Below are 26157 nucleotides of genomic sequence, written 5' to 3' on the forward strand. Positions count from 1 at the left end.
GGTCACAAACTTCAGAGCACGAGAAGAATCTTCAACAGCATTTATTGAAACATCTCCAGATTTGCAGTAGCAGTGACAAGCTCACAGATAGGAAAGGTGTCCCCAAAATGTTATTACATTACTAGAAGAACAGAGTTTTGGCATGCGCTTTAGCAGTGTTCAAATTTCTGTAGTATGCATGTCTCTGCTCACAGGGAAAATGAACTGGAATTGACCCATATGTGCAACTGGGACTTCAGCAAAAGCTGAAGAAGAAACAACTTCATTAGGAAATAAACTGTAAGCTGAAGTATTTCAATAGTAGGAGATAGATAAAATGCATTGTTTCCTTTTTATATCTTCAAAGACATGCAATATGGGAAATCAACTACGCCTGAAATGCTTCCACGGGAAATGAAAATACCTACTGGATTTGCTTCAAAAAATGAAACTTGGGCTAAATTTGTAATGTATCAATAAAAATGTCATCAAACTGCATATACTAGACAGATTATCCAGCAGTACCAGGCACTTCCCTACAAAGCCAGAGATGGCCTTTTTCAATTTTATAGTGGGTCTAGAAAAATTAGATATCAGAAATACTGGCTAGGAAGTGGAACTCAAATCTATCAGAGGCTGTACATTATACAGGTTGAATAGGACATACAGAACAAAAATTATTTGACTGGCATTTGAGAGCTTAAGTTTTAAAAATACTGGAGTACTAGAGAGACAGATCAAGTGATGCAAGTGTTGCATTTAGACCTTAAAAAAGGGGGGAAATGCATTTTTCAAAGGTATGCAAGTAAGAATAGCTTTGTATTGAATTGCATAAATCTAGTAAAATATACAGGGTGGGGGGAGTGAAAAATGACCAGTGAATATAGCCAGAAACCATTTGTATCTGACCCATAAATTAAAAACCTTTTCACAAATCACTCAGCACCTACCTCTTCCAAAGACAAAATCAAACTGTTTCTCTCTTGAAGTCCTCTTAGTAGTGAGTATATTGGGATATAAGGTTTCTATACTAACCAGCAAACAGTTGTCATGATCCAGAAAGTCAGATGTTGTAAAGTGACTGCAGTTTCAATCTCACTGGCTCCATTTAAAACCACGCAGAAGTTAAATGAAATCCAGCTGTGTCTTTGGAAGGACTGAATTTCATAAAACTAAATTTGCACTTATACCAAAATATCTTTTGCTTCTAAAGATTTCAAAAGTTCAAAGTTAATTAAATTAAACTTTATGGTCACTGTTTTTTAACAGTAAGAAGTGAAGTTAGGATACGTCTTTAGTTGCTTAGCAAACACTCATCACGGTAATTACAGATTTCCCCCAAATCAGTTTGTTGCCTGTCTTCTGCTGATGGATAAAACACCCTTTCTACCAGACTGTATTTCATTCTTTTATTAAATCAAATTGATCATTAAAAAGAGGATATATACTGACAAATTATTTACTAATGATCTAGGGCCGATTGTGATTCATGTTTCAGTTGCTAAGGATTTGCTCTGGTTCCAACCCAGTTGGTTTTAACACTGAAGGAATTCTTTTCATTAACTCTACAGGGAGTTTGACTGGACACAAGGTTTCCTGCTGCCTGCACTTTTTCGACATGTTCTTAGGTTGGAGAAGTGATGACCTGTGGTACCCACCAAATCCACCCTGAAGTCAGCCATAACCTTCCAACACCATATACCCACTATTCTTGACTCACACCTAAATTAAAAGGTTTTGGAGCAGGCCTGGTTCTCTTTGTAAAGTGACTTCTTGGCTTCTGGTCCTGGTGTAGAGTTTCCGAGGAAGCTTGTGGACAGGTATAAAACAGAACCATGACTTTACCCAAACATCTGACTGCTGAAGGTTCAGTTTTCTCAAAGGAGCAAAAACTGTATTTCTAACAGATGCAACCTATACATCTCTCAGATAAGGAAGTGACTTCCAATACCTAACCCGGTCCTCACCAGTACACTTCTCTTAAGCATTCCCAGCAACAAAAAAAATGTATCTTTCTTTGGGTCTGCAACATGCATACTACATTCTGAGGTGTCCTTGCAGATAACAAAGTGACCTTACAGTGAAGAGCTTGCTCTTGGAGATTTCAGTCTGAGCTCTGCCAGAAATAAATCATTCCAAATATTATTAGCAGGCTGAAAGTTTTAGGTTTTAATGGAAGAATTTTCTGAAGAGTTCTTAAGAGCCTAGATTTGGATTATTTACATGTAAAGGCTCTTGAATCCACTGTCCTCTATAAGAGTATTTGCTAAAAGAAAATTTTGCTGATTAGATATCTCTCGTATTTCATGGATCCAAGTAGGATTTCTCTGCTTCCAACCAACCAGCTTCTCCACTAAGTCCTTCACAATAAGGAAACCCTTGGAGGTTAACAAAATAAGGGAGTTGCCAGGGTAAAGGTCAGAACAGCACATTTCTAATCTTCTTAGATAGGAAAGTGAAATTCTCTCAATAGCTGCAGAACATAATATGCTGGAGAAGGAGTGATGTTCAGTTCTTCAGTGAGCTGATACAATGCTTGCCTCTTGCATAAGCACTGTGAAATCTTGCTCCAGTAGGATAAAATAGCCCGAAGAAGTGGAGAATAAATAGGAAGTTCACTCAAACTTGTTGGAGGAAAAGGAAGAAACTCTTCCAAATCTGGGGAGGAAAAAAAGAAGCCACTTTCAGTTCTGTGAGGGGACATTAACAACACTGCCTCACTGTTGATTATGTACGAAGAAGTGTGCTTTCAGCATCTTATTTTCCACAATGCTTTCCTAATGTCTCCTGCTCATTAAGGCTGTGTTCACTGTCCACGCTAAATGTAGAAGAGTTTCCCATCCTGAGGAGCTAATTAAAGCCCATGGAGAAATGGATTTGGCTGAAAAAATAAAAATAAAAAATGGGAAGGCAGGATAACACCATCTTGAGCTTGCTGCTCACCACTCTGCCTGTGCCCTTGCCTCCGTGGGGCTCACTGTGCAGCCCCCCACGGACTTACAGTGTCTGCAGGATGCAGGTATCAGCCAGGGCCATGCAAGCTTTAATCATTGCACACCAGCAAAGATCTGGCCTGGGGATGAAGTGCTCGGGCCCAGGTTGGTCAGATTTTCTGAGTAAGGAAAGACGCAGCCAGTCCAAGAGGCTGGAAAATGTTTTCTCCACCACCCCAGGCCCTCCTTCCCCTGGCTACAGGGTGGAACATCGTCCATCTACCCCAGGTCGATGGGGGAAGATTTAATTTTTTATTTAAAAGCAAGAACATCCCCTTCCTGTGGCTTCAGACTACTCGGCGGACACCAGCGCTGCTGGGAAGACGGACAGAAGCTGAAATCCTCTCTCGCCCCCGCCCCTCCCACAACCCGGGGTGGGGAGCGGGGTGCTAAGCCCCACGGTGGGAGCTCCGTCCAGGCTTCCCAACTCCCGTCCCGCAGCCGGGCTGCCTGGCAGAGGAGATACCGGTGCCTTTGTCTACACCCCGACATCCCCTGGTGTCCCGGGCGACCCAAATGCCAGCACCCAGAGAATTGCAAACTATCTTCATTACCCTTAATGGGACTATTAACCCACCGAAGTAATTAGAACCAGAGAGCTGTCAGCACGGTTAACCTCTTTATTGCTGGGCACGGCACCGGGGCGAGCTAGGGGGGGCTGCCCCGCAGCTAAAGCCCTCTCCCTTCCGCCCACCACCCGTGGAAGGTCCTGCACCCCCCCGGACTTGTCCCCCTCGCCTCCACTGGACTCGGGAGCCAGAAGCGCCGGTTCCTGAGCGCAACCAGACGGGGGGCTCCGGGAGGGCTTCCCCCTGTCTTTTCCCTGGTGATTGCTTCTCGGTGGGGCTCTCCCAGCCCAGCGTGTCCACCTCGCTGTTGGCTTTCCCCGGAGGCGCTCGGAGCACGGTGGGGATAGCTGAAAGCCTGCGGGAGGAAGTTATGGACCACCCGACCCCTAGGGAGAAGCCTCCGGCCCCGTGCCCCCCGGCACTGCCCTCCAGCGCCGGGGTTGCTCTGGCTGCCCCGACCTCCTCCCCGGGACGCCGAGTGGGTGCCCGGACAGCTGTGCTCCCCGCCGGACCACGGGGGTCCCCCACGGGACACAGGAGGGACAACCCCCCCGCCAAAGGACGGGGGGATAGGGCCGGAAAACGTTTCCAGGCTACCTCCATGAAAACACATTTTCTTTTTTCTTTTTCTTTTTTTTTTTTTTTCCCCCCCCCTGAGGTTTGATGCCCACTCCTCCCAAGAGCCTTCATTTTTAAATAGGATTGTTGTTTCCCTGGAGGGTGGCTAGTCAGAAGTCAGGTGTTTTGGGATTTGTTGGTTGTGATGTTGCTCTATTTTACTTTTTTTTTTTTTTTTTTTTAATTTAAAATGTAATGCTGAGAGACAAAGAGGTAAATTATCTGCCTCGGCGTTGATGGTACGTCAAAGATTGCAAAGCCCAGGCGCTCTCTTCCTGCGAAGAGAATGATTTATAGAAAATTGCAGGCAGAACACATGCACATTCTGGCAGCCGTAAAGACAGTCCCTCCCTTTTCCTTAATGTTCTTTTATCAGCTTCTTAGGAGGTGTCTGCTTCATTTGTCTGCATAAAACCAGTAGTCTTAGTAGGAATCCCCAGTTTTGATGTTTTTTCCCCTTTTCTTTAAGAAGGATTCTCTCAATCCAACAGTGCTTCTTCTGCCCAGATATTCTTCCTCCTATTTCTCACAGCACTTGTTTGGGGCAAGGAGGGGGGGAGCGGAAAGAGGGGAGAGGAGGAGGGAGAAGATCTTTCTCCTGTTTAGTGATTAACTTGCATAGCTCAAAGAAAGAGAAGATTTAATGGGAGAGATCCTGCCTGTGTGCTTTGTACTCACTGCAGACTTGTGGATGGGAAGATCGGAGAGTGCATCCGTTTAATACTTGACTAGTACCTGGGCGAGCGATTTTTGTTATTTTATTTTATTACTATTGTTAGCATTTCTGCATTTGGTCTTCAGCTGAGCTGGGAGAGTTCAGACAATGAAGTTCTAACATGCCTGACCTCTCCCAGAGCCAGTAAAATCTGGACTTTTTTAAGAAGATCATCTCAGCTTCACCACTCGCATAAAACTTCCTCGGAGCAGGGGAGGGATCTTCCCCTTCACCCGAACCGGAGTTTTGTGGTTCTAGTCTCTCTTCCACCCATGCAAATTGCAGTGCTGGAGGGCTCGAGAAACCCCGGTGATGTTCCAATACCAGTCATGCCCTTGTGCTCAAATTGATTTTGCCTCACTCCCGTGTATTGATTTTCTGAGTCTGCACGTAACCCCTAATCCCCCCTCAGCCCCCCTCCAGTGCTAGACATAACCCTAGAAAGAATCTGACCTGGTGCTGTAGGAAGATTGAAGGGGGAGGGGGAGGGGGGTGTCGAGCAAAAGAAGTCGCTCAGCACAATGCTTAACAGAAACGAGACTAAATAAAAATGCAGGCTACAGCCGCTTTGTCTTTGCCTGCTTGCCTTCATCACCAAGATACCTTTCTTTGTGAGCCTTGATCGTTAGTTTCCACGATTTAAATAATCAGTCACAAAGGAGCAGACAACTAGGTGTTGGAAGGCATAAAAGTTAATTATTTATTTTATTTTGCAGCCAAAAACGTTTCACCAATGTAGGAAGTGATTTTGGTGCTCGGTAGTACAAGCTCTCTTTTCTCCTAAATGCTTGTGAGAAATAAAAAACCTGGAGATGACAGTCTTTATTTCCGGGAGTAGACTTCAAAATACGTGCCAGAAATGGACAATTCGAGTGTCCTTTCTCCACATCAAATGCGAGCTGGAAGGGGGATTAAAAAACAACCACGTGGTAGATCTGGTTTTATACTTTGCAACCTCCAGCTCCATTTATGTTCTCTACCCTGCTCAGGGAAGATTAGCCTCTAGATGGATGTGTCTGAGGGATCACCTCAGGGGCAGATCTGCATGCAGAAACCGGTTTTTGCCATGGCTGGAAGAGAGCTATGACCTAGCAGAGCGCTCCATCCGAGCGGCTCCCCGAGCATAGCAGGAGCTGCTGAGCGCTCCTGCACAGGAAGCTTTGTGAAGGCAACAGCTTGGAAGGGGAAGCTCTTCAGATCTTTCCCCCTTCTTCTCCTCCTCCCTGGCCAGTGAGTGATTCAGTGTCCCAAACCTTACTTTTTGTTACCACCTTCCTCCTCTTAATCTCCTTCATCTTCAACACCTCCTCCTCTATCACTACCATCATCTCCTCCATCTGTCTGCCTCCTGGATCTCTCTCGTTTGCTTGCTTTCCCCCCCCTCCTCTTCCACCTCCCTCCCTCTCTTTCTTCTTGCCTTTTCCTCCTCTCTTCTCTTTTCTTTCTCTTTTTCCTCCTCTTCCCTTACACGTTGTTGTTGTTGTTAGAAAGGATTCTTGCACCCCCTGGTGCTCTTGCGTTTTGTGTGGTAGGAGAGGAGATTGTCTTCTTTCTCTCTCTCCCTCTGGTTGCTCATTATTCAGAGAGAGACACAGAGGGTGAGTGAGAGAGAGAGAGAGAGACGGATATCTCAGGTCATCTGCAGCTGCAGCAAACCAGTGAAGGAGAGAGAGGGAGAGGGAGAGAGAGGGGGGGAAAAGCAGGGAAAGATGGCGATCCTCCATTGCTGAGACCTGGCAAGGAGCACATGAGACTCACAAAACAACTTCCACAACAATAACAAGAAGAAGAGCTAGGCAGAGAGGAAGAGGAGAGGAGGCAGCAGCAAGAGCAGCAGTGCTGGGACGCTCCTGTAAGTTCTTGCAATTAAAACCCATCTCCGGTTTGGCATTGGAGAGATCATCTCTCGTGTGTGTGTGTATATATATACACACATATTTTGCTTGGTCTTCTCTGTCTTTCTTTCTTTCCACCACCCTCCTCTGAAATCCATTCATTCGGTCAACGGAGGAAGGAGGAAGAAAGAAAGGAAGAAAAAAAAAAAAGAGAAGAGCGGGGAGCGAGAGCGGGGTGTTTTGTTTGAGCGAGAAGTCTCTTGCATGGAGGAGGAGAAGAGGAGGAGGTGCTGGTGGTGGTGGTGGTGGTGGGAGGAGGAGGAAGGCGGTTAATTAATTTTTTGTTGTTGCATTAAGGGGGGGGGGGGATATGGGGAGATAAGTGAGATATCAGCCGAGCTTTCGGGGTGGGGGGTGCCCGAGAGGATATATGTATATATATGTGTGTGTGTGTGTGTGTGTGTGTGTGTGTGTGCATGGTCTGGATGGTGCTGTGCGTGTGGACTTGGATCAGAGACGGGAGAGACACGGAGGAGAGAAAAGCTCCGTGCTGGCACGACCCAAGCAATCGGGTGACCTCTTTCTTCCTTCCTTCCTTCCTTCCTTTCTTTTTTCTTCTTTCTTTCTTTCTTTCTTTCTTTCTTTCTTTCTTTCTTTCTTTCTTTCTTTCTTTCTTTCTTTCTTTCTTTCTTTCTTTCTTTCTTTCTTTCTTTCTTTCTTTCTTTCTCTTTCTTTTCTTTCTTTCTCCTCTTCTCTTCTTTCCTTCTCTCTCTCTCTCTTTCTCTCTCTCTTTCTCTACCTCTTTCTCTCTCTACCTCTCTTTCTCTCTCGTCTTTCTCTCCTTCTCTCTCTACCTCTCTTCCTCTCCTCTTTCTCCTCGTCTCCTCTCGCTGCCCTCCTCCTCGCCGCTGGTGAGGCTGGTCCCTCACCCCGGCGTTGGTGCCCCCACCGCGGCTCTCCTGGAGTTGGGATGTGGGGGTCCCCGGCGGCGCAGGGGCTGGGGGGCTGGTGGTGCCCGCAGGAGGTTGCTTGGAGGAGGACAGCGTTCAGCTGGAGAGCAGAAGCCATTACACACGCTTGTGCTCTCCTTTGAGCGAAAGAGAGCAAGAAGGGAAGAAAGGAAGGGGAAGGAGCCCACTTCTTCTTGCTCAGTTCCCCGATGTCCCTACCTTTAAACCAGGCGAGGGAGAAAGCGCTTTCTTTCCTGCCCCTTTCTCAACCACCCGGCGCAGCTTTCTCCCTATCTCTCCCCCTCTTTCCCTTTATCTCCCTGTCCTCCATTTGCAAGCTGTCTGCTTTGGTTCCAGTCCAGGCTCCACAACACAAAGCTTCTCCTCGCTCTCGCACACATGCACACACAGAGTCTACAGACTCTTTATGTCTTCTGGAGTAACCTTCTTCCCCCCCCCTCCCCCCCTCCTCTTAGTATTGTGGTTTCTATTCTCCACACAGATCCTCCTGGAGCTTCATGTAGTTGTGATCTGATAGGATTTCTCCCCCCTTCATCTCCCTCTTTTGGGGGAGAAAAAGGAAAAGTTTCATTCGTTTTTCTGATGTTTGGAAGCAGAAAGACCTTCAAGTTTCAGTGCCTTCTGCTGCTGCTTTTGTGTGTGTGTGTCTGTGGGGGTCTGTTTGTCTCATGAAGCTGCTTGCATGTCTTAAGAGGAAGTGACTAGTTTGGCAGAGAGCTGTGATCTGAGTCAGGTAAGCCATGTCATGTTCTCTAGCTCCACCAGAAAATGGAGGAGAGAGAGAGTAGACAAAGCTGAGATGGAAGTGCTCCTAACATCGTGGATGTCTCTCCATGTTTGGAAGCTTTGCTGGCAGTAGCTGGCTTAATCATGATTTTTTCCCTTAAGGTTTCTTCAGTTTTTCAATGTACAACATTGTGATGGGTCTTCTCTCTGACTTCATGCTATCAGGAAATGAGGATTGGAGGAAATTGATCAGATTCTCCTTCACACAGAGAAACACATCCTCAGGCTTTTTGCTCTTATGCTTTCATGCGGAGGTCACCTTTCTAGATATTTTTCTTTGGTTAAAGACCACAGAATTTTGGAGGTTGATCAGTTGGCCAAAGAAATAGTGTATATATGCATATATTTATAGGTTTTTGAAAGCATTTGGAGGTAAGTGCATGCAGCTTGAGGCTGCTCAGGTTCTTCCAGAGAACGTCATGAAATGTCACTTTTTTTTTTTTTAGGTGATGATGGTGATGCCTCATTTTTTGGGATTTTTAACATCTGATTTTCAAGAGCATTCCTTCTTTTGGATGTAGTTTTAATTAGAGATGGAATATTTCTCCCCATGCGTTAGGTTGCATTAAAATGATACTGGCAAGCTTTTAGTAGGTTCCTCGGAGCATCATACCATACATAATTTCTCTTGGAAAAAACAAAACAGTTTTCACAGCTGTCTTTTTGGTGTATTAAAATATTTTTTTCTGAAAACTTACAGCAACATTCTTGTTATGATTTTAATGTCATTATGGAAACCTAAGATCTTTAAAGTGTGATAGCAGCTGAACAGGAATTTGTCTGCTTTTTTTTAACCCATCTTTTAATCTGGAATAATTTTGAGTAGTCTCAAACCAGGCCTCTCTCTTCCCACCAACCTGAGTTTGCACATCTGTTGAATAGTAGATTCAGTTCCTCAAAAAATTCAAACTACATGCTGAAATGCATGAGGGGGATACCAGAGTGCAGTGCTACTGAGCTTGAAGGCACAGCTCCATAGAAGGGTATCAGTAATGTTCATTCTTAGGTTACTCTGAAGGGTTTAAGAAGGAATGTGTTACATATGAGAGGTGTAAGTGACACGATAAGGGGACCAACAAAACTGAATCAGAACATGCTCCCAGATGTGCAAAAAGAATAGAAAGATTTGAGGATTGCAATGACTAGCAATAAACTTGAGATCCAGCTGCTGCAAGGTTAAAAACTGCCCTTATTTTTGCTATGGAAGAAATGGGTTAGTATGTAATCTAATATACTTGGGAAGGGTATTGCATTATCAACTGTGCATTTCTTCAGTTCTGAATGTTGATATGTCACCAGAGTTACTGAGATACTGTTGTTGTCTCCATCTTTCAAAGTGGGCCATGGAACATACCATTTCAGGTATCTTACAAAGTATAAAGGGAGGCTACATTTTGACAAAGTAAAGAAGGAGGTTAACTGTTTTTTTTTGGTTTTTTTTTTTTTTTTTTTCCCTGAGGTGATGTTCTTTCATGCACTTTGCAATCCCTGCACAGGTCTAAATCAGCAGCCACTGAAGAAACTGAAAAAGTCCTCACTGACCTTTGCTTGTTTGTGTCAGATCCTAAATATCTCTCCCCTGTATAAGAAGACTGTATGCAGTCTTCTTAGGTATCCATTTGTATTTCATAGTTCAGAATTGTGAACGTCCTCTTAATTCTTGAGAGGTCAATTCAGTGCTTGCACCACAATGTACCCTATTGATACACTGCTTTTGAACATGGCATGTGCAATCCAAGAACGAGTTTGAGATTTAAGCTGAGGATGTTTATGGGAGGGCCTCTTACCCCTCTCCTGTGGTGACAGACACTGTAGAAAACCAAATGTCATTGCAATAGTTTGAGTTAAAGTGAGAGTGGTGTTACTTCTGTGGGGGTTTCTTCACTCTGAGACTGAAAACCCTTTAGAGAATGATGTTCTTGTTAATGATGTTTCTTGTTGTAGTTCTGCCCACACAGGTTGAAGTTCACCTTGCTGTTAAAATACGAGCAGAGAGACTTCTTTTATTTTTAAAAACAACCCAAAACTAGTGTTAAAAAAGCAAAACAGCTTTAAAAGGAGCTCTAGAAAGATAATTAATCTTAATTCATGAGATGTTGATGACCTGAATGTTTCTCATAATCAGGCACTAATTTCTTCATTCCGACAATGGCTTTCAATTGCTTTTGGTTTGTGGGCACCCAGAACTTTTTCATGGTGCAAGCTCTAACAGAAACTGCATTCATAGCTTATTCTTCAGTATACAAACTTGCTATTCTTAATCACTTTTCTCAACCCCATTAGACATAGCCTATGGACCACTGCTTTAAAAATGTTTAAACAATGATTTCATTTCCTTATACATTTTTACTAGGTTCATAATGGGTTACATTGTTGAGAAATCTAAAACATCATGTTTAGAATTTCCATAATTTAAAAAAAATATTTTGTTACAAGAGGAAAACTAAAAATATATTGTGTATACTCAGACTGTGAAGAATATGAGTACATAATCAGATGCTGGAAATGGAAAGTAGAACAACTGCAAGTAGAAGTGGAAAAAAAAGATTATCATTCCAATTCAGTAAAGTTTATAATAAATTCTTTAGTGTTATGAACTTTGACTTAAAGGAGGATTGACTTCTATGAACACATGAGTGATTGAAAAGAGAGTTGATAAGTAGATAAGTATTGGAGAAGAACTGTGTTCGACATAGCTGTTTGGACATTTGGCAGATGTTACTCTGGGCCTCAAGGAATGGACAAGTTTAATTTTAGCCTTAAAAAGGAAATGGGAAGAACTGAAGTCTTATAATAGTACAAGTTGCAGTTTGAAGAAGGTTACCTCAGAAAAGCTCAAAGATGTCTCTTGAAATTTGGAACCCCCAGAAACAAATGTAGAAGTTCTCCTATGGAGTTTTCCTATTATTCCAAACCACATGGGTAGAGATATAAACTGAGATTGCGCCACTTTGCTGTAAGACTTTCTCTGCGTGGTGTTGTGGATAACTTCTTAAATTGAGCAGAAGAACACTGCTTTTAGTGAGAAACTAAGGAAAAAGGACTTAAAAGTGTGAAACTTGTGAATAGCTGTGTAGTAGTCATTAACTAACATTGCTCTGTTATGAAGCTATCACTAAGCAAATTTAGGGACAAAACCTGTAGTATCCGAAATCCCCCAGTGAAATACTGAAAAGAGTAGTTTGAAGAAGCATTCTGTTAGAGGAAGGAGATCCTGTTTTGACAGATCAGGAAAGGTCTATGAAGGCCTTGTGTCTTTTCACGTATTTTGTTTCCTTTGTTATACTTCCAATCTATTGTAGTAGAAAAATAATGTAAATACTCTCTTCACAGATATTTCTCTGTTTTGAAATTAAATAATCTATTTTGTAAACTTGTTCTGGATGAAGACAATCTGCTGCTAGTGCCAGAACTGTATGATTTGCTTAACTTGGTACTTGATCAACATGTGATCAAATATGAACTTCTAATTGCTGGCTTCAGTAAAAGTGTTGAACTTCATCAATCTAAATGGTTACTTGCTTTTCAAGCAGTTGCTTTGTTCTAGAGTACTAAATAATCAAGGAATCTGTCCAAAAGTGTTTAATGGAATATGATATTGGCCCATAGGAGTTGAGCAGGAGGTCTGTGAAGTGTTAGTTGAGGGAGGGGGGGAGAAATACCACCTTACTCTTCAGAGAGTGAGAATAATTTTGAATGGAAAAAAAAGGCATATGATGAGAATGAAGGCTGCTTAAACTAATCTGCTAACCTCTCAGAAAGAGGAACACAAATTGTTTAATCAAGAGGTGCTGGAGAAGGTGGTGTGATGCAAGTCTTCAGCTGCTGGCAGAGACACAGTTAACATTGTAAACGGTTGAACTTCAGCATGGCACTTCTCCAAATGAGTTGACTGTTGAAAATAAAATGTTCCAGAAGAACTGGGAGAACAGGAAAGAAGTTAAAATAGCATGGTTTGTATGCCAGTGCTGAAAGAAGGGGGGAGGAAGGGAGATAGCTCAACTTATGATAAAGGCTTTAGTAGAAGTTTCCAAATGAAGGGACTAGATTTAATAGAATGATGTCTTCCTTTGTGTCCTGAGTTTGGGGAGTGTTCTTTGGCTTTCAGCTTGTGTTTGGGAAGTTGAACACATAGGTAAATAAAAAGTCATGTGAGACTGTTTTGGTTTTTGTTCCATTTTATTCTTCTGACTGTAAAAACAATACCAAAGATCTAAAGTCTGCCCCTCATCTCTAGAGTTTTATGAAGCTGTGCCAGATGTTGCAGTACAAACACAACTCTGAAGGGGTTTGAAAGAGAGGTTTTGAGATGGGGAAAGGGGAGTCATTATTTCTGGTGTCTTATATGTGAAACACACTTATGTACAATTTTAATTTTTTTCTGGGTTCTCTTCAGCACTTAAGGAGTTGAAGATCTTGGTACAGTTGCTTTGTTCAGCTTAAGACAGCATGTGTTATTGCAGTAACTCAAAATATCCTTGCCTAATCACTACTTGAAGGAACTTTAAGCAGTGTTTGGAAAAGAGCCTTCCCTCATCATTGGTTGTGATTGCTTTGTAGTAATTTTTGAGACACACTGGTTATCGAAACATCAGTCCCAGACCTAGCAACAGTGTTATGCCTTTTATTTCCCCTTGATCTAAAAGTCTCTTAGTTTTTGATTAGTCTTTGTGATATAATTATGGATCTTCACAGCTGCTGTCTAGGTGGAATACAATAAGTTTTTGGCTTGGGCTAAAAGTGCCTTTTGGTTAGAAGGTGGTCTGCTCCCTTAAAAACCCCCATCAGTTTATGTTTATTTAGTAAGTTAAAGAAGATGGAAATGAGACATCTCGGGATGTGCAGTCATTGTTCTTGAGTGGAGTCAAATACAGCCTCTTTAAGAATGCATGTTTAATAATGTCAGCATAAAGAGCTGTAGGCACAGCATCAATGTCACGAGTGATTAGGAAGGACTTACTGAGAGTTTATCGGGGTAGCAATCATTACAAGGCCAGTGTGTTGAGGACAAATAATTCTGAGAAAACACTTGATTCAGTGGACTACTTCTGTTATTTTTGAACTAGTTAGATTAAGAATTCAGTTGTTGAAGTGTGTCGCTTGTTACTTCATGGTGGAAGATAAAACAATCTAATTGGGATTATGCAAAAAATTGGGGAGTTATTTAATGCCTTTGGAAGAAGCAGCTAAGTGCTTGCATTGTGTGCCTGTGTTCTTCCTTATCCTTTCAATGCTGGGAATATGCAATTAATAACTTGCATAACATTATCTAAGTGGGTGGTCAGCACCACTGGACAGTGTGTTTGCAGCACTTGTTACAGGTACAGGCTCTATGTTGACCTGAGGAAGAAGTGAGATGTTCAGTTATGGCATTACTGTTGCTATTAAAAAGCTCTGGGAAGGGGCCTGAGAACCCCAGCTGCTGTTGTGGTGGAGGAAGTCAGGCCTTCAAAGGATACAAGGATTAGAGTGTCAGGAAAAGTAAATGGTAGCATCAGCACAAGTGGAAAATAGGCAGAGCTATTCAGCAAACAGAAAAGTAGGCTAAGGCATGCCATAATTATGTGTAGTGGAAACTTGCTGCTAATAGAGCAATTGCGTGGGGTAGAGGCAGGAGAATGATTTTTCAAGACAAAACAAAGCAGACATTGCAGAGAATGATATAGGAAGACTGAGGATTCAGTGTGCTCATGATATGTGAAAGAGAAGACTTTGTTTTGAAAGATGCTAAAAATGGAATCTTCTGATGTACATGCGGTCACTGTTTCCGTGGCCTTGTAGGACAATAGGGGCTTCTTTGCACTGCCCAAATGAGCAAACTCTTCCTTCCCGCTTGCTGCTCTTAAGGTTCAAATAGTGCTGCTTCAGGGTGGTATCAGTGGTTGTGGAAAGAAGGCATCACAGGATATTCCTTTTGGGAAGAAGTTGGGTTATACTGGATTGGACTGTTGTTGTGCAAATGGATTCAAAATACAATAGCTACTTATCACAGCAGCCAGGCAAACACATTCCTCCCACACGTTGTCCCTAGACATTGCTGGCAAAGAAAAGAACAGAATGAGGGAATGTGACACACAGAACCTGAGCTGTAGCAGCCTGTATTTTGAGTTTTCTCCTTATATATGACATAAACAGGGAAGCTAAGGGAAGACTACATGTGCTGGAAGATTTTTGTGCAGCATGAGTGTGACATGCACAGTGGTGCATTTACCTTTTGATGACTTTGACTAGCCGAAGACTTTAATTTAGTGTCTAGCTGGGAAAGGGATCATTAATAAAGGCCTTTCTGTGGTCCAAATGCCAGAATTCTGATGATGCTGAAAAGTGTTTTTTTTCCTTTCTGCCTCGCTCTTCTTGATCTTAAATTGACAGCTCAAATAGATTCTAGGTCAGAAGTTCTAGAGCGATTGGTGAAGGTGGCTTACGTTGTTGGTGGTTGTTCTTTCCTTTTTTTTTTTTTTTTGGCCTCCCCAATGAAGTGGACACTCCAGTCTAGGCTAAACTTATGAGACAGCTTGGAGGAGTGCTGATCTTGAGGTGGATGCAGTGAATCAGGCCTGAGTGATCATCTCTAGTTGAACAACTGCTTCTGGAGAGAACTTAGAGAAGCCCCTGAATGTTTATTTTAACTCAAACTTGGATTCTTTAGTGTCACTCAGACTCAGAGCTAGATTTGTGGGTATGTGACTCTTTATAATGTGGTTTTAGGCCTCTCTGACCAAACACTAAGGACACCAAAGAATTAGTGTCCAGGCCTTGAAATCTTGCTCTTATTTAATTCCTTCAACCATTTATCCTTCTACCCAGTAAAATAGGTGTAATTAGGATTTAAAAGGGCCGTTGGAAATTAAGACCTAGGTGCTGGATTCTGTTGCTGAATGTATTGAAACAAACCAATATGTAGGGTAGAAAAAGAAAAATCTCCTTTTGGGAGTGGTTCTGGGGTGTGAGACTGGAGCAGACCTGCTTTGCTGTTTGCAAGCACTTAGAGATGGGAACCAGAGTTACCTGTCTCTGTTTCTATGTCACTGCTGTTCTGTGACATAGATCATGTGTTCTCAGCTGTGTCGCTGCTTGCAGTGAGTGTGGAAGAAGAGACTAACTATATATATATATACAGTGTCTACTTAGTTTAGTTGGTAATGCAGCAAAGTTTGGAAAGCAATGGCCATAAGGAGTCACGTTGTTTACTTCTGTGTTGTGTGACAAGTGGTACTGTCAGAAAAATAAAAAATTTCAATATGAACAAATTTGGAATGACTTCTCTCCTTATTTGATTGGAAACTCTTATCTTGCATTTAAGTTTTTCCCTTGTCTACATCTGGATGGCTCTGGCTGCAGGATATAGGACCTCCAGCACTGGTGGGGCTCTGAAACTGCTTTGTATCATGCTCAGCTAAATAACTTGACAAGTGTAAAAATGTTAATAAATGTCTGATGGAAAATTGAGAGCAGCCAGACAGCTCTCAGCCTGGTTAATTAGCTCTTGACTGCTGAATTGTTCCTGCCCTCTCATATGGCTGTGGCTTGCAGCCCTGCAAGAAAGGGTTTGGGTTCCTGGCCAGGAGGGCATCCCAAAAGTTGAATTCATGTAACTTGAAGTCAGTGTGGACTGGTTCCTTTTGGTCTAAATGACCTTTTTATCTTTGTTGGGGGAGGGCAGTGGGGAGAAAGCATATCAGCTTTCAGCTATGTCAGGTCATACAGAGGTCAAGTTCTCTTGTCTGTGATCAAGCATATGGTGTAAAACAGCCCAGTGTGTGATAGCACCAGGACCTGGGGAGAGGAGGACTTTATCAAGCCTTCTGGAGGTAAATATGACCGAAGGCCATGTTGTGAATTGGCATACACGATGGCTCTCAGTTTAGGGTTTGCAGGATTTCTGTATTTAACCCTTTCCTGGTGCTGGCTCCTGGTGTGTTTCCACCCTGGTAGGTTGAGAAGAAGCTGTTGTTTCTCAAGAGCGTGCAGATTTCTCCTGCCAGGTTATCTGTGCATGTGTGAGACCTTCTGAAATCCCTGGCTCCAAGGGCATAACTCCCTGGAGCTGCTGAAAGAGTGAGTCAATATATTTGGGTCTCCCAGCTGCATGAATAAATGAGTAAACCTGAATTATTTTTAAATGATCAGATTACAGAGGTGATAACATACTACAATGAATTTTCCATTCCATGCTCTCAACAAGTGTGCTGCTCTCCTTCCACTGTGAGAGAATACAAGATTTTAAGTATGTTGTTCTCCTAAGGAACCACATAAAAACTGCTGAGATTGCACTCAGAAAACGTCTTCCAGACCAAAAGCCTTGAGTCAGAAGTTGCTTAGCAAGATGACAGACAGGTTGACCAAAGGTTGCATGTGGTGTGCTCTTGCAAAATGAACATGAAATGCTTGTTGCCCCCCATGGTTCTTTAGTACTTCCAGAGGTTCACCCATGTTACTTCAGTGGTGTGCAGGAATATAATTTGCTTGCTGATATTTTGGTCTTATCTCTGAAGATACTTATTTTAAGAATTCGTGACTACATAGGTTTGTTAATACTGTACTGTAATATCAGATGGGCTGCTGAGACCTCAAGGGGGTGAGGAATCTATTTTTAGTGTGTTTGAAGGGTAGATGATGTTTCAGGTTGTGGAATAACTTTCTGGGGGGCCTGTCACCATACACTAAAGTTTTGTATGTCATGGCAGTGGAGGCAAGTCATACGATGATGAGTTAGTAACTTAAATGGGCCATAAAAAAAAATCCTGCTCTTTGGGGAAATTTTAAAGATAGATGGAGCTAAAATGCCACACAGTCTGTTCTCATGCTTGTTTTCCTTGATGTGCTGAAGACATCTGATCCTCTTTTCAGGTGAAATATGCAGTCTGCTTATGAGTTGAAAGCAATGCCTGTTGACATCCACATTGGAGGGTTATTTGTGTCTGAGTAAGAATTTTAGTAATGGGTGACCTAAAGAGTGTTTTAGTTGCCCAAGTGTTGTGAAGAAGGTGGTTTGTGAACTCCTTCCCCATGAGAAATGTCTCATTTGGGAAGTTGGATAATAGCAGTGCTGTCCTATTTAAACATATTTGACACCCCAGCCTGCAGAGATTTGGAGCTTTAGATTGAGAAGACTGCCTCAGACAAATGCATGTGTGTAGCAATCTGAACAGTGAATCCAACCTTGCTTTGGAAACACTGCACTGTAGTGGTAGCCATGAAGAACAAATTTTAATGATTTATTATGGTTAGATTTTATGTGGATTGGCTTCCTATTTTCTTTGGAAGGCAGTAAAACTGCAACTTCTACAGGATTCTTCGTACATTCCTGGGATTTTGTTTTATGTGCAGGCATGTACATTTTATTTATTTATTTAATAAATCCTCACTGCCACTGTTAGGAACAAAGACTTTTTAATAGGTCAGACCTCAGCTACCATTGCATTTTCTTGTTACTCTAGTACATTTGGCAGGTAAGAGAAGATGGGGGCTAAAGCCCTTATACTGTAAAAGCTTATTCATGTGAATAGTCGCTGTGATCTGATTTTGAATTTCACTGTAGCTACTCATGTGAGTAAACATTTGAAGATCAAATCCTTAGCTGTGTGGACTAATTCTTGTGGAGTTTTCAGTGAGGCGTTTGGAAATTACATCTTGAATAGAATATGCCCTCAGCTTTCAACAACTACCACCTACATACATGAGATGTTCATTTGTGGTTGCATGTTTGGGCATGGTTGTAGCTGATTTGCAACAGCCAACGGGAGCTTATGCATTCGATAATTCTTTCACTTTCCTTCATGTGCTCCTTTTGTTTCATTCTCATTCTTTATACTTTGACAGGGGAAGCATGTATGTTATAATTACTCAACTTTGACTTCAGTGAATGCTGGCATGTCCCTGAAATATGATTTCATATGTTTGTGGATGTTCTAGTGAGAACATACATGTTGCTGTGCTTCCTGTAGATGATACTCATGCATTCTGGAGTCCCATCACTAACTGTGGTGTTTTTGGAAGCCATCGTTTTTCACAGGGTTGGTTTTTTTTTTGATTAAGAGATTGGTTTGAATAGATACTAATACGGTAGTTGCCCGTTCAAGACAGGTGTTTTGGATCAGGGAAAGTGCAGCCTAGGCCCTTTTATAATGACAGGAGTGCATACCTTTGCATATGTGTGCATAACACAAGTTGCTATCCATGTGGTTCATACTGCTATGGTAGTTCATCTGGCAGATCATTTAAATATTTACTCCAAAAGATCTTGTTCTCTGTTGGTGTGAAGCAGCATTTCCAGTTATTTTTAGGTCATTTTCATCTTAGCAACCCTGCTGGAGATAAACCAGACACAAATGCTGTAAACTGTCCCTACATTTTGGTAGAAATTAATAAAATAAAGTTTAATGGTTTGGTCCCAAGGGGAGAACAGACCATATGGTTAACAGAAGGTTAGGCCAAGTAATACAGTGCTGAGAGTGCTACAAACCAACCTAGAATATCTGGTAGTGTGTCCAGTTGCTGCATGTATTAAGCATTGAAATGGTGCTTTCAGATCTGCAGAGCCAGCAGTTCTGTTACCACTGCTGTGACGCAGGAGATAATTCTGTTGGGCAAGCATCAGCATGGGGGTGGATCTACAGTGCAGGATGTGTAATGTCAACATGAAGCATGGGAGCTGGCAGTAAGAAGGAAAGCAGCCATTTCATGCCAGTGCAGGAAGCCTAAATAGATTTTTCCCTCTGCATCTTGTCCTTTTGTGCTGCTTTCATACTTGGTATTAAATGATTACCTTCTGCTTTGTCATCTGAAAACTTCAGCCCAGCAGGGTTTAATTTCTTTCTCTTTTTGAACCTGTTTGTTTTTTTTAAACAAGTGAAGTGCACTCCAAAAGCATGTCTGATGGTTTATAAAAGAGGCTGGGGGGAGGCTGAAGGGCTAAGCAGATCTGGAGAAAGAGAAGAGTTCAGTCATGTGAAAGTCCTGAGCTTCAGATGAAGTTTCATTGTAGATCCTTTTGGCTTTAGTGCAGAGACAGTTTGTTCAAAAGCTCTAACCATTTGAGAACATTGTAGTGAAGCTGCTAAATGCAGAAAGGTATGAAATACTGCAAGTGATAGTGTGTGGACTTTGAAACTCAGTAATTACTAAGAAAACTGTAGAAAGCTATTGCATTTTTTTCTGCTTTCTTTTTAGAACAAATGTCCTGTTAGAATTTCTTTTTCCTATTTGGTTAAAGCTAGTGACAAATTACCATGACACCATTTTTTTTAAGAGCCAAATACTGTTACATGACTGTCTAAATCTGCAGAACAGGAATTTCTAAATAAGCTTGCTAAGCATTCTGTTGACTTAAAAAATCTAGTGATATGTCTTCTGTCAGCTCAGTCACAGACTGGTCAATGGGTTTGGGATTTTTTGTTGTTTCTTTTCCCCAAAAACATTTGGAGGTATTTTTCTGGGAGGGTCTAGAATACCAGAGCTTGCTTCCTGATGGGCATGGCAGAGCTGAACTTCATAACTGGAGCTCTCATGGTTTCTATTGCCTGTTCAGCAGGATTTTCAAAGAATAATATTACAGCTCCCCTTGAATGAATCCTTGTCTTAGATGCTGTTCTGCAGTAGCCCTGAAAAGGTTATGACTTTCTTTATATCTTCCTAAGAACTGGAGTAATCAACCCACAGGTATGTTTTCCCAGTTTCAATTTGGTGATTGGAGGAGAGGATGCATATAAAATATGGCTTGTGTGTGAGGACTGTTTGTTCTGTTCTGCAGTAACTTCATCCTTACACAGTCCTCCTTGCACCACTGGCCCCATTCAGGAGATTTTTTTTTCGTTGAAGCTATGGGAGTCTAACACTTATGCATAGGGCACCTGCAAAGACATGTCACAGAAGAATTATGTGAAACTCAAACACTGTCTTTCAAGACAGAACTTTTTCTTGGTTCCATAGATAACTCCATGTTGTAGTAGCTGTTTCAGCATCAGAAGTATAAGGATGCAGGCAAATCAAGAGACTTTTTCTAAGGTATGGTTCATCTTCTCATGTCTGTCCATGTAATTTCCCTTGCAGGTTTTATGTTCTAATAGCTGGTAATTTTGTGTTTTTTCCAGAGGTGTTGAACAATTTTTAGAACATGATGGAGAACGTTCATCAGAAGTGTTTCTTCATATGCAAATGAATAATGCTTATAGATATTGTCTGCACATTTTCTCATAGAACATCTCTACACTGCAAAGAAAATACATTGTCCTTGACTTTTCCATACTGACAAAGGTGCTACTTGCTGAAGATAGTTTATTATAAATAACTACTAAGATGATAATCTCACCACAGCATGCTTGGCATTCTTCCACTGAGTTAGCCTATTTCAGCAAGGAGCTGTCGCTTAAGATACAAAGCAATCTGCAGGGACATATGATCACACACACTGACTGTTTTCTCTGTCATCATGGATGCCTCATAATTTCCTGTGTCTGATAATTAGGAACTGGAATTATTATCTGGTAGACCAGGAGGGTCTAGCACCAGAAAGATGGACTTGAGTTCCCATCTCGTAAACATCAGATTACAGAGAAGTTCTCAGTTAGGGAGGCACTAGTAGGTGAATGTCTGTTGGACATGGTTGTGGGGTTTTTTTGCTTTTTTGTTTGTTTTACTTCTGATGTCACAAGGATAGATGTGAACTACTGGGGAAACTCTTGATTTATCTATTTTCTGTTAGAAATTGTGAAGAAGTGTGTCTACCACTGTCAATGGTGTAGAGGGGATTTTTTTTTTTGTGTTGGCTTTGTTTCAGTAAATGACTTCAAGATCTCTGAATGTTTTGTTTTGTAGAAATACTGTCCAAAAGAAAGACTGTGATAAAGAGGTAAGAGGCTGTATCCATTTTTCTGAGGGTATTGGAAAACTAATATCAATACCCATATATTGCTTAGTGTCAAGATTCAGCTGTAGTCACATAGCTTGATGGTGACTTTTTTGAATTTGAAAAGTTGATACTGCCTTGTGGTACCTGGCTGTTGAGCTATCACGTTATTGCAACAGTTGTGTGATGGATATCAGTGGCTGTTGTACGCAAACTTCTTTTCAAGTGAAGTACTGGCAAGTGTTTGTGTTTTATTTGTTCAGAAACAATTTGGTCAGGCCATCTCTACTGCTTTGTTAACAGTATAATATGAATCAGAATTTTTTTCTAACATCCATGTTACTCATGGATTCTGTTCCTTGGCACCTGATGCTTCTCAAGAGTCCTAACAACTCATATTTCAAGCCTGGGCACCTATGGTTGCTTCAAAATACGGAATGTGGAATTTAGTGGAAGCAATTGGTAAGATTGAGCTAGAACAAATGAAGGTATCAACAATGGCGATGGAATTTTTTTCTCCCTGATTTGACAGATTGTGTTAAATCCTGTATGTATGTCAACAAGATCAAGGAGAAAACAGGACATGAAGAATTTGATTTGCAAGTCTTTAGTATCAGTCCTTTTTTCAAATCTTACAAGTGTTAGGAGTTGATTCTCATCTGGGATGTAATGTGCCATCCTCTGAAAGGAAAGCATGGAAGAAGGAGAAATGGTAACTATCTAGTGATGGTATCTTTCCCCACAAGGTCTACAAAGGCAAATTCCTGTGTTCTTTGCTGAAATTATGGGAGTAGATTAATGATAGGATGGATTCTGCTTGCAGATAAGATGAAGAAATTATTGGAACTGGTTCCTGATGTTCAGTGACCCATGCATGATTGTGGAGTGTTCTTCATCTCTTAATACCTGACCTAGATGACATTACACTTCAGCATGGCTGTTCAGAATCTGTCATGTCCAGAAGCCGTATAACGTGGGTGACCTTGTGGCTTTAAAGAAAATCCTGTGGAACTGTTAGTTTCAACCTTACTGAAGGACACATTCTGAAGAGCTAGCTCATTAAGCAAGCTTTGAAGGGTGTGCTCTGCAGAGCAGCTTCCTGTTATTTGGTTAATGGTTGACCTAGTTCTATTGCCATATGCCTCCTGGAACGCATTCTAATATAAAATATGTGCTAAAGCAAGTCTGGGATAATAGAAGGAAAGTCAAAGCCTTTATGAAACAGAAATCATAATGCTGTTGCATATTGGAGGGTATTGTAGTTGCTAAAAATGGCAATATCTTCATGGAACTGTATTGATTCTGATTGCAAACTCAGGAGTGTTAATCAGACCCATTCATGTATTTTTTTCGGACTGGCCTTGTACCAAAGGTTTGTATCAGTAATTCCCTGTGCTCCATATGTGAAGCTAAAGTTAGGGAGTGAAGCACTCAGAGTGATATTATAGCTGTGAGGAAAGATTAGATTAGATTTGGCTAAAGGCAGGAGGATTTTTCCCCCATGGTAGGTGTTTTTTTTATTGCAAAAGATGGATTAGCAAACTTTTTCCTCTTTAAATCCTGGCTAGAAGCCAGAAATGGGGATTCAAGCTTTTACTTGGTATGAGAGATGGCACAGCATACATACTTAGGCAAAAATATAAGAAATTTGTAGGTAATAGATAAAGTTCAACCTCCAGCCTGAATGGGTACTTTCTGACAGGCTGAAGTTCTGAAGAACCTAGGCTGTGTTTTCTGGTTAATTTGATTTTCTGCTGTAGGAAAAGGAAGGGTGTGTGATAACAACTGTTTTCATAAGTAGGGTGCATTATGGTAGAACAGGGGGAAGGGAAAATTAAAGCCATGCTTTGTAACCTTTTGAGAGCTCATGACTCTACCAGTGTATGTGGTGATTTATTCTTCTGTCAGTGTGGGAAACTGAACTGCTTACCAGACTTTACCGCTTTGAATATTCAGATAACCTGGCAGTGGCTAACCTGTGTCTCTTCAGTTGCAGATGGCTTGCAAGAAGTCCAGGTGTGAATTCTGGGCAAAGGTATGTCACCACAGCAGTGGGGGTGGCTGGGGCCAGCCCAATTTGTCTGTGTGGGAAGAAGTAAGCTGTCAGGACCTGTAAAGGCAGCTGTAGCTGAACAGCATGGGGAGTGCCTAACCTGTAGGGAAGTGGTGGGATGTCTTGTGGTGGGATCACCTTGTACCCCTGTAACTCCTTCAACTCAAGGCCCTTCCTGTGCTTCTTATGACTCTGGGGCTTATTTGGTGAGGCTATGAATACTTTGGCTTATTTGGATAGGATATGTGTAGTGACAGCATTACACAGTTTCCCCTTCTTCCTTAGTGCGTTAACCCTGAATGGTATTTTCATAGGAGAACTCCTGGATCTGGGGGAAAACAAACTGCAACATTTTTAGTAGGACACAGTGTGTTGCGTGAGCTGTAATTATATTGGTCATGAAAAAAATCACTGCTCTGGGGACTGACACAGGCACAGCTATTTGTGCAACCTGATCAGAACAAAGGATAATGCTTCTGCTGCAAGATCAGACAGATCTGACGTTTCAGCAGGCTGAGCAAATGAATGGAGGAAGTGGTCCGCCTCCTCTTATCCATTGTCTCGAAGATGCAGGCTCATAGAGAAGAAAGGCAGGTTGAATAATGCTTCTGAAGGAATATGCTGCTTTGTGTTCTGTGGGAAGAGAGCAAGCATGAGTTCTAGAAGTTCTCTGCATTGGCAGGCTGACAAGCTTGTAACAGGAAAGTGTGGCAGTGGACTACTGGTGTTGAATGAGTACTTTCTCTTCTGTAGCCTGCCTAGAAAATCTTAACTGTTATTAGGAAGCTGACTAAATGTTTCAGGCCTGGAATATGGGACCAAGTCTACCTTGAAGGAAGCTTGGTGTGGAAATCCAATTAACTCTGACCTCCTAGTAAAGAATGATTTAAGACTTTTTCTATACATTATGCAATTCAGTGTTGTTTTTTTTTTTTCTCTTTCTCATCCTCTTTCTTGTTCTCTTTCTTATTCTGTCTCCCTTGAATAACTCATCTGTGTGTTCCGGGATACCTCTCAGTTGTGTTCCTGATGGGATTTTTACATAGGGAGAGCTGGGCTGATCAAATTACTGGGACAGTCAGAATCTTCTTCTGCTTGGGAGAATTCTTCTGTTGCTCTTGCTCCAGCTGTCAAGCTGCCATAGCCAAATTATCGCAAGTGGGATTTTAGTAGCAAGCTCCCATTTTAAAGGCATAATGAGGCCAAGGAAATGTGAGAAGAGAAGGGAGCAGGACAGGGATTTTTGATAAGCTGGGCAGAATCAAGGGTTACTTCATGTTCCAGAGCTATAATATTTGACTTGCAGCCTCAAGGGGGATTTCAGCTGAGAAATGAATCCTTTAGAGGGAGGGGTGCAGAAGTTCTATCAGTATCATAGCTGGTTAGCTTTCTTCTGTATTACCTTTTTGTGCAAGGTTACTGGGACTAGAAATGGCTAGCAGTTAGGTTTCTCATGATGGTGAGACTTTCCTATAAAACCAGTTTTCTTTAAAATCAAGCTTTTCTTGGCTCAGGGACCCATAGCTGTCATTTTGTTAGCAAGCATGCTATAAGTTAATGGAGATTAGATTTGTGTCTGTGATAACAGAACCAGAACAGATCCATGGGATCCCTTTCATCCTTTGTTCTCCCACATACTGTCTAGAAGGTTATGTCAATTCAAAAGAGAAGTAATTAGTTCCACAGGATGCTGAAAGAGTCCATCACTAGTGCGCAGTACAGATGAAGATGCTGCTTTAGGAGCCTGCTTATAAAAGCACATCAGAAGGTCATCAGACTCCTTGAGTGTAACTGTGTGTTGAAACTTTAAAACGTGCAATCACTGGGTTGCCATGATTGGCATGTTTAGTATCCAGAAGTAGTTGTGAAAATTCCCTCTGTTTGTTTTTAGGAGAGGATTGGTTAAAACCCATCCCAGAGGATGTGCCATGCTGGATTTGACCCAACAGAAAATTCACTATTGGTTTCCAGCTGCTTTGACATAGAGGAAGTACTGTTGGGGAGAGGAAATAATGATAATAATTGCTTTGCCTCTTTTATTCAACCATGGTTACACTGTGTCTAAACTAAATCAGTGTTATTTGAATGGGGTGATCAAAGATGCATATATTCCAAAAATGTCTAACGGAAAAGAGTGCAGTGAGCTTTCAAACAATGCCTGGGTGTGAGGACAAGAGGAAAAATCTCCAGCATGGACATAAATATCACAGATAAATCAAGGACCATTCTCCTAAGTGATAAAGATTTGGGTCTGAGAGTGAGCACTTTCTGAAAGAACAGTATCAGCCTGATGCTAAGCAGAGATAAAAAGTCAACTGTCCATCGGTGAAGGCTGCAAAAGAATTTATTATCTTCTGCTTACTCACCTCTTCAGGAAATAGGAGGCATAGTAGGGGATCTTGGCTAGTTTTCGAGATCTTCAGAAAAGCATTTTTTGAGGCTGTAACATTTTCCAACTTTATATTAAGCAGATTTTATCTTTGTTTTGTGGAATGTTTTTATTATTTTCTTAGTAATAGAAGTCCTTAAGATATAAGACAGTTGGACCAATCACTCACTGTTTTTTGAAAAGTCAGAGCATCGTACCAATCATAAAGCTCATAATGTTTTCACAAAAAAGGCTGTATCATGCCCTAGATAAAAGAGTAACCATGAAGGGTTGGCCTGTGTGAAACTCTGAACAAGAACAATGTGCTTGGTTTCTCGGTCATTCATCAGGTCAAGCAAGGTGGATGTCTGAAGTTCCCGTGGCCGAATGTTTAACTTTGGAATTTACCCATTATACTTGAAA

At 41.7% G+C, this 26157-nt stretch overlaps 1 protein-coding gene across 8 annotated transcripts in view; it reads left to right on the forward strand.

Moving 5' to 3' along the window:
* The first annotated feature begins 5928 nt into the window (after positions 1-5928).
* Positions 5929-26157, forward strand: part of ZNF462 (zinc finger protein 462) — a 94714-nt gene continuing 74485 nt past the window's right edge. For 3 of the 8 annotated variants that reach the window (XM_074811813.1, XM_074811819.1, XM_074811820.1), the window contains exon 1: positions 6347-6726. The gene's annotated coding sequence lies outside the window, so the exon portion shown is untranslated. Of the gene's footprint in view, positions 6105-6343; positions 6727-23326; positions 23349-26157 lie in introns of those variants that run through there. The other 5 variants (XM_074811821.1, XM_074811822.1, XM_074811814.1 and 2 more) reach the window with 4 other exon arrangements.

This window comes from Strix aluco, chromosome Z (assembly GCF_031877795.1).
Source record: "Strix aluco isolate bStrAlu1 chromosome Z, bStrAlu1.hap1, whole genome shotgun sequence".
Lineage (NCBI taxonomy): Eukaryota > Metazoa > Chordata > Aves > Strigiformes > Strigidae > Strix > Strix aluco.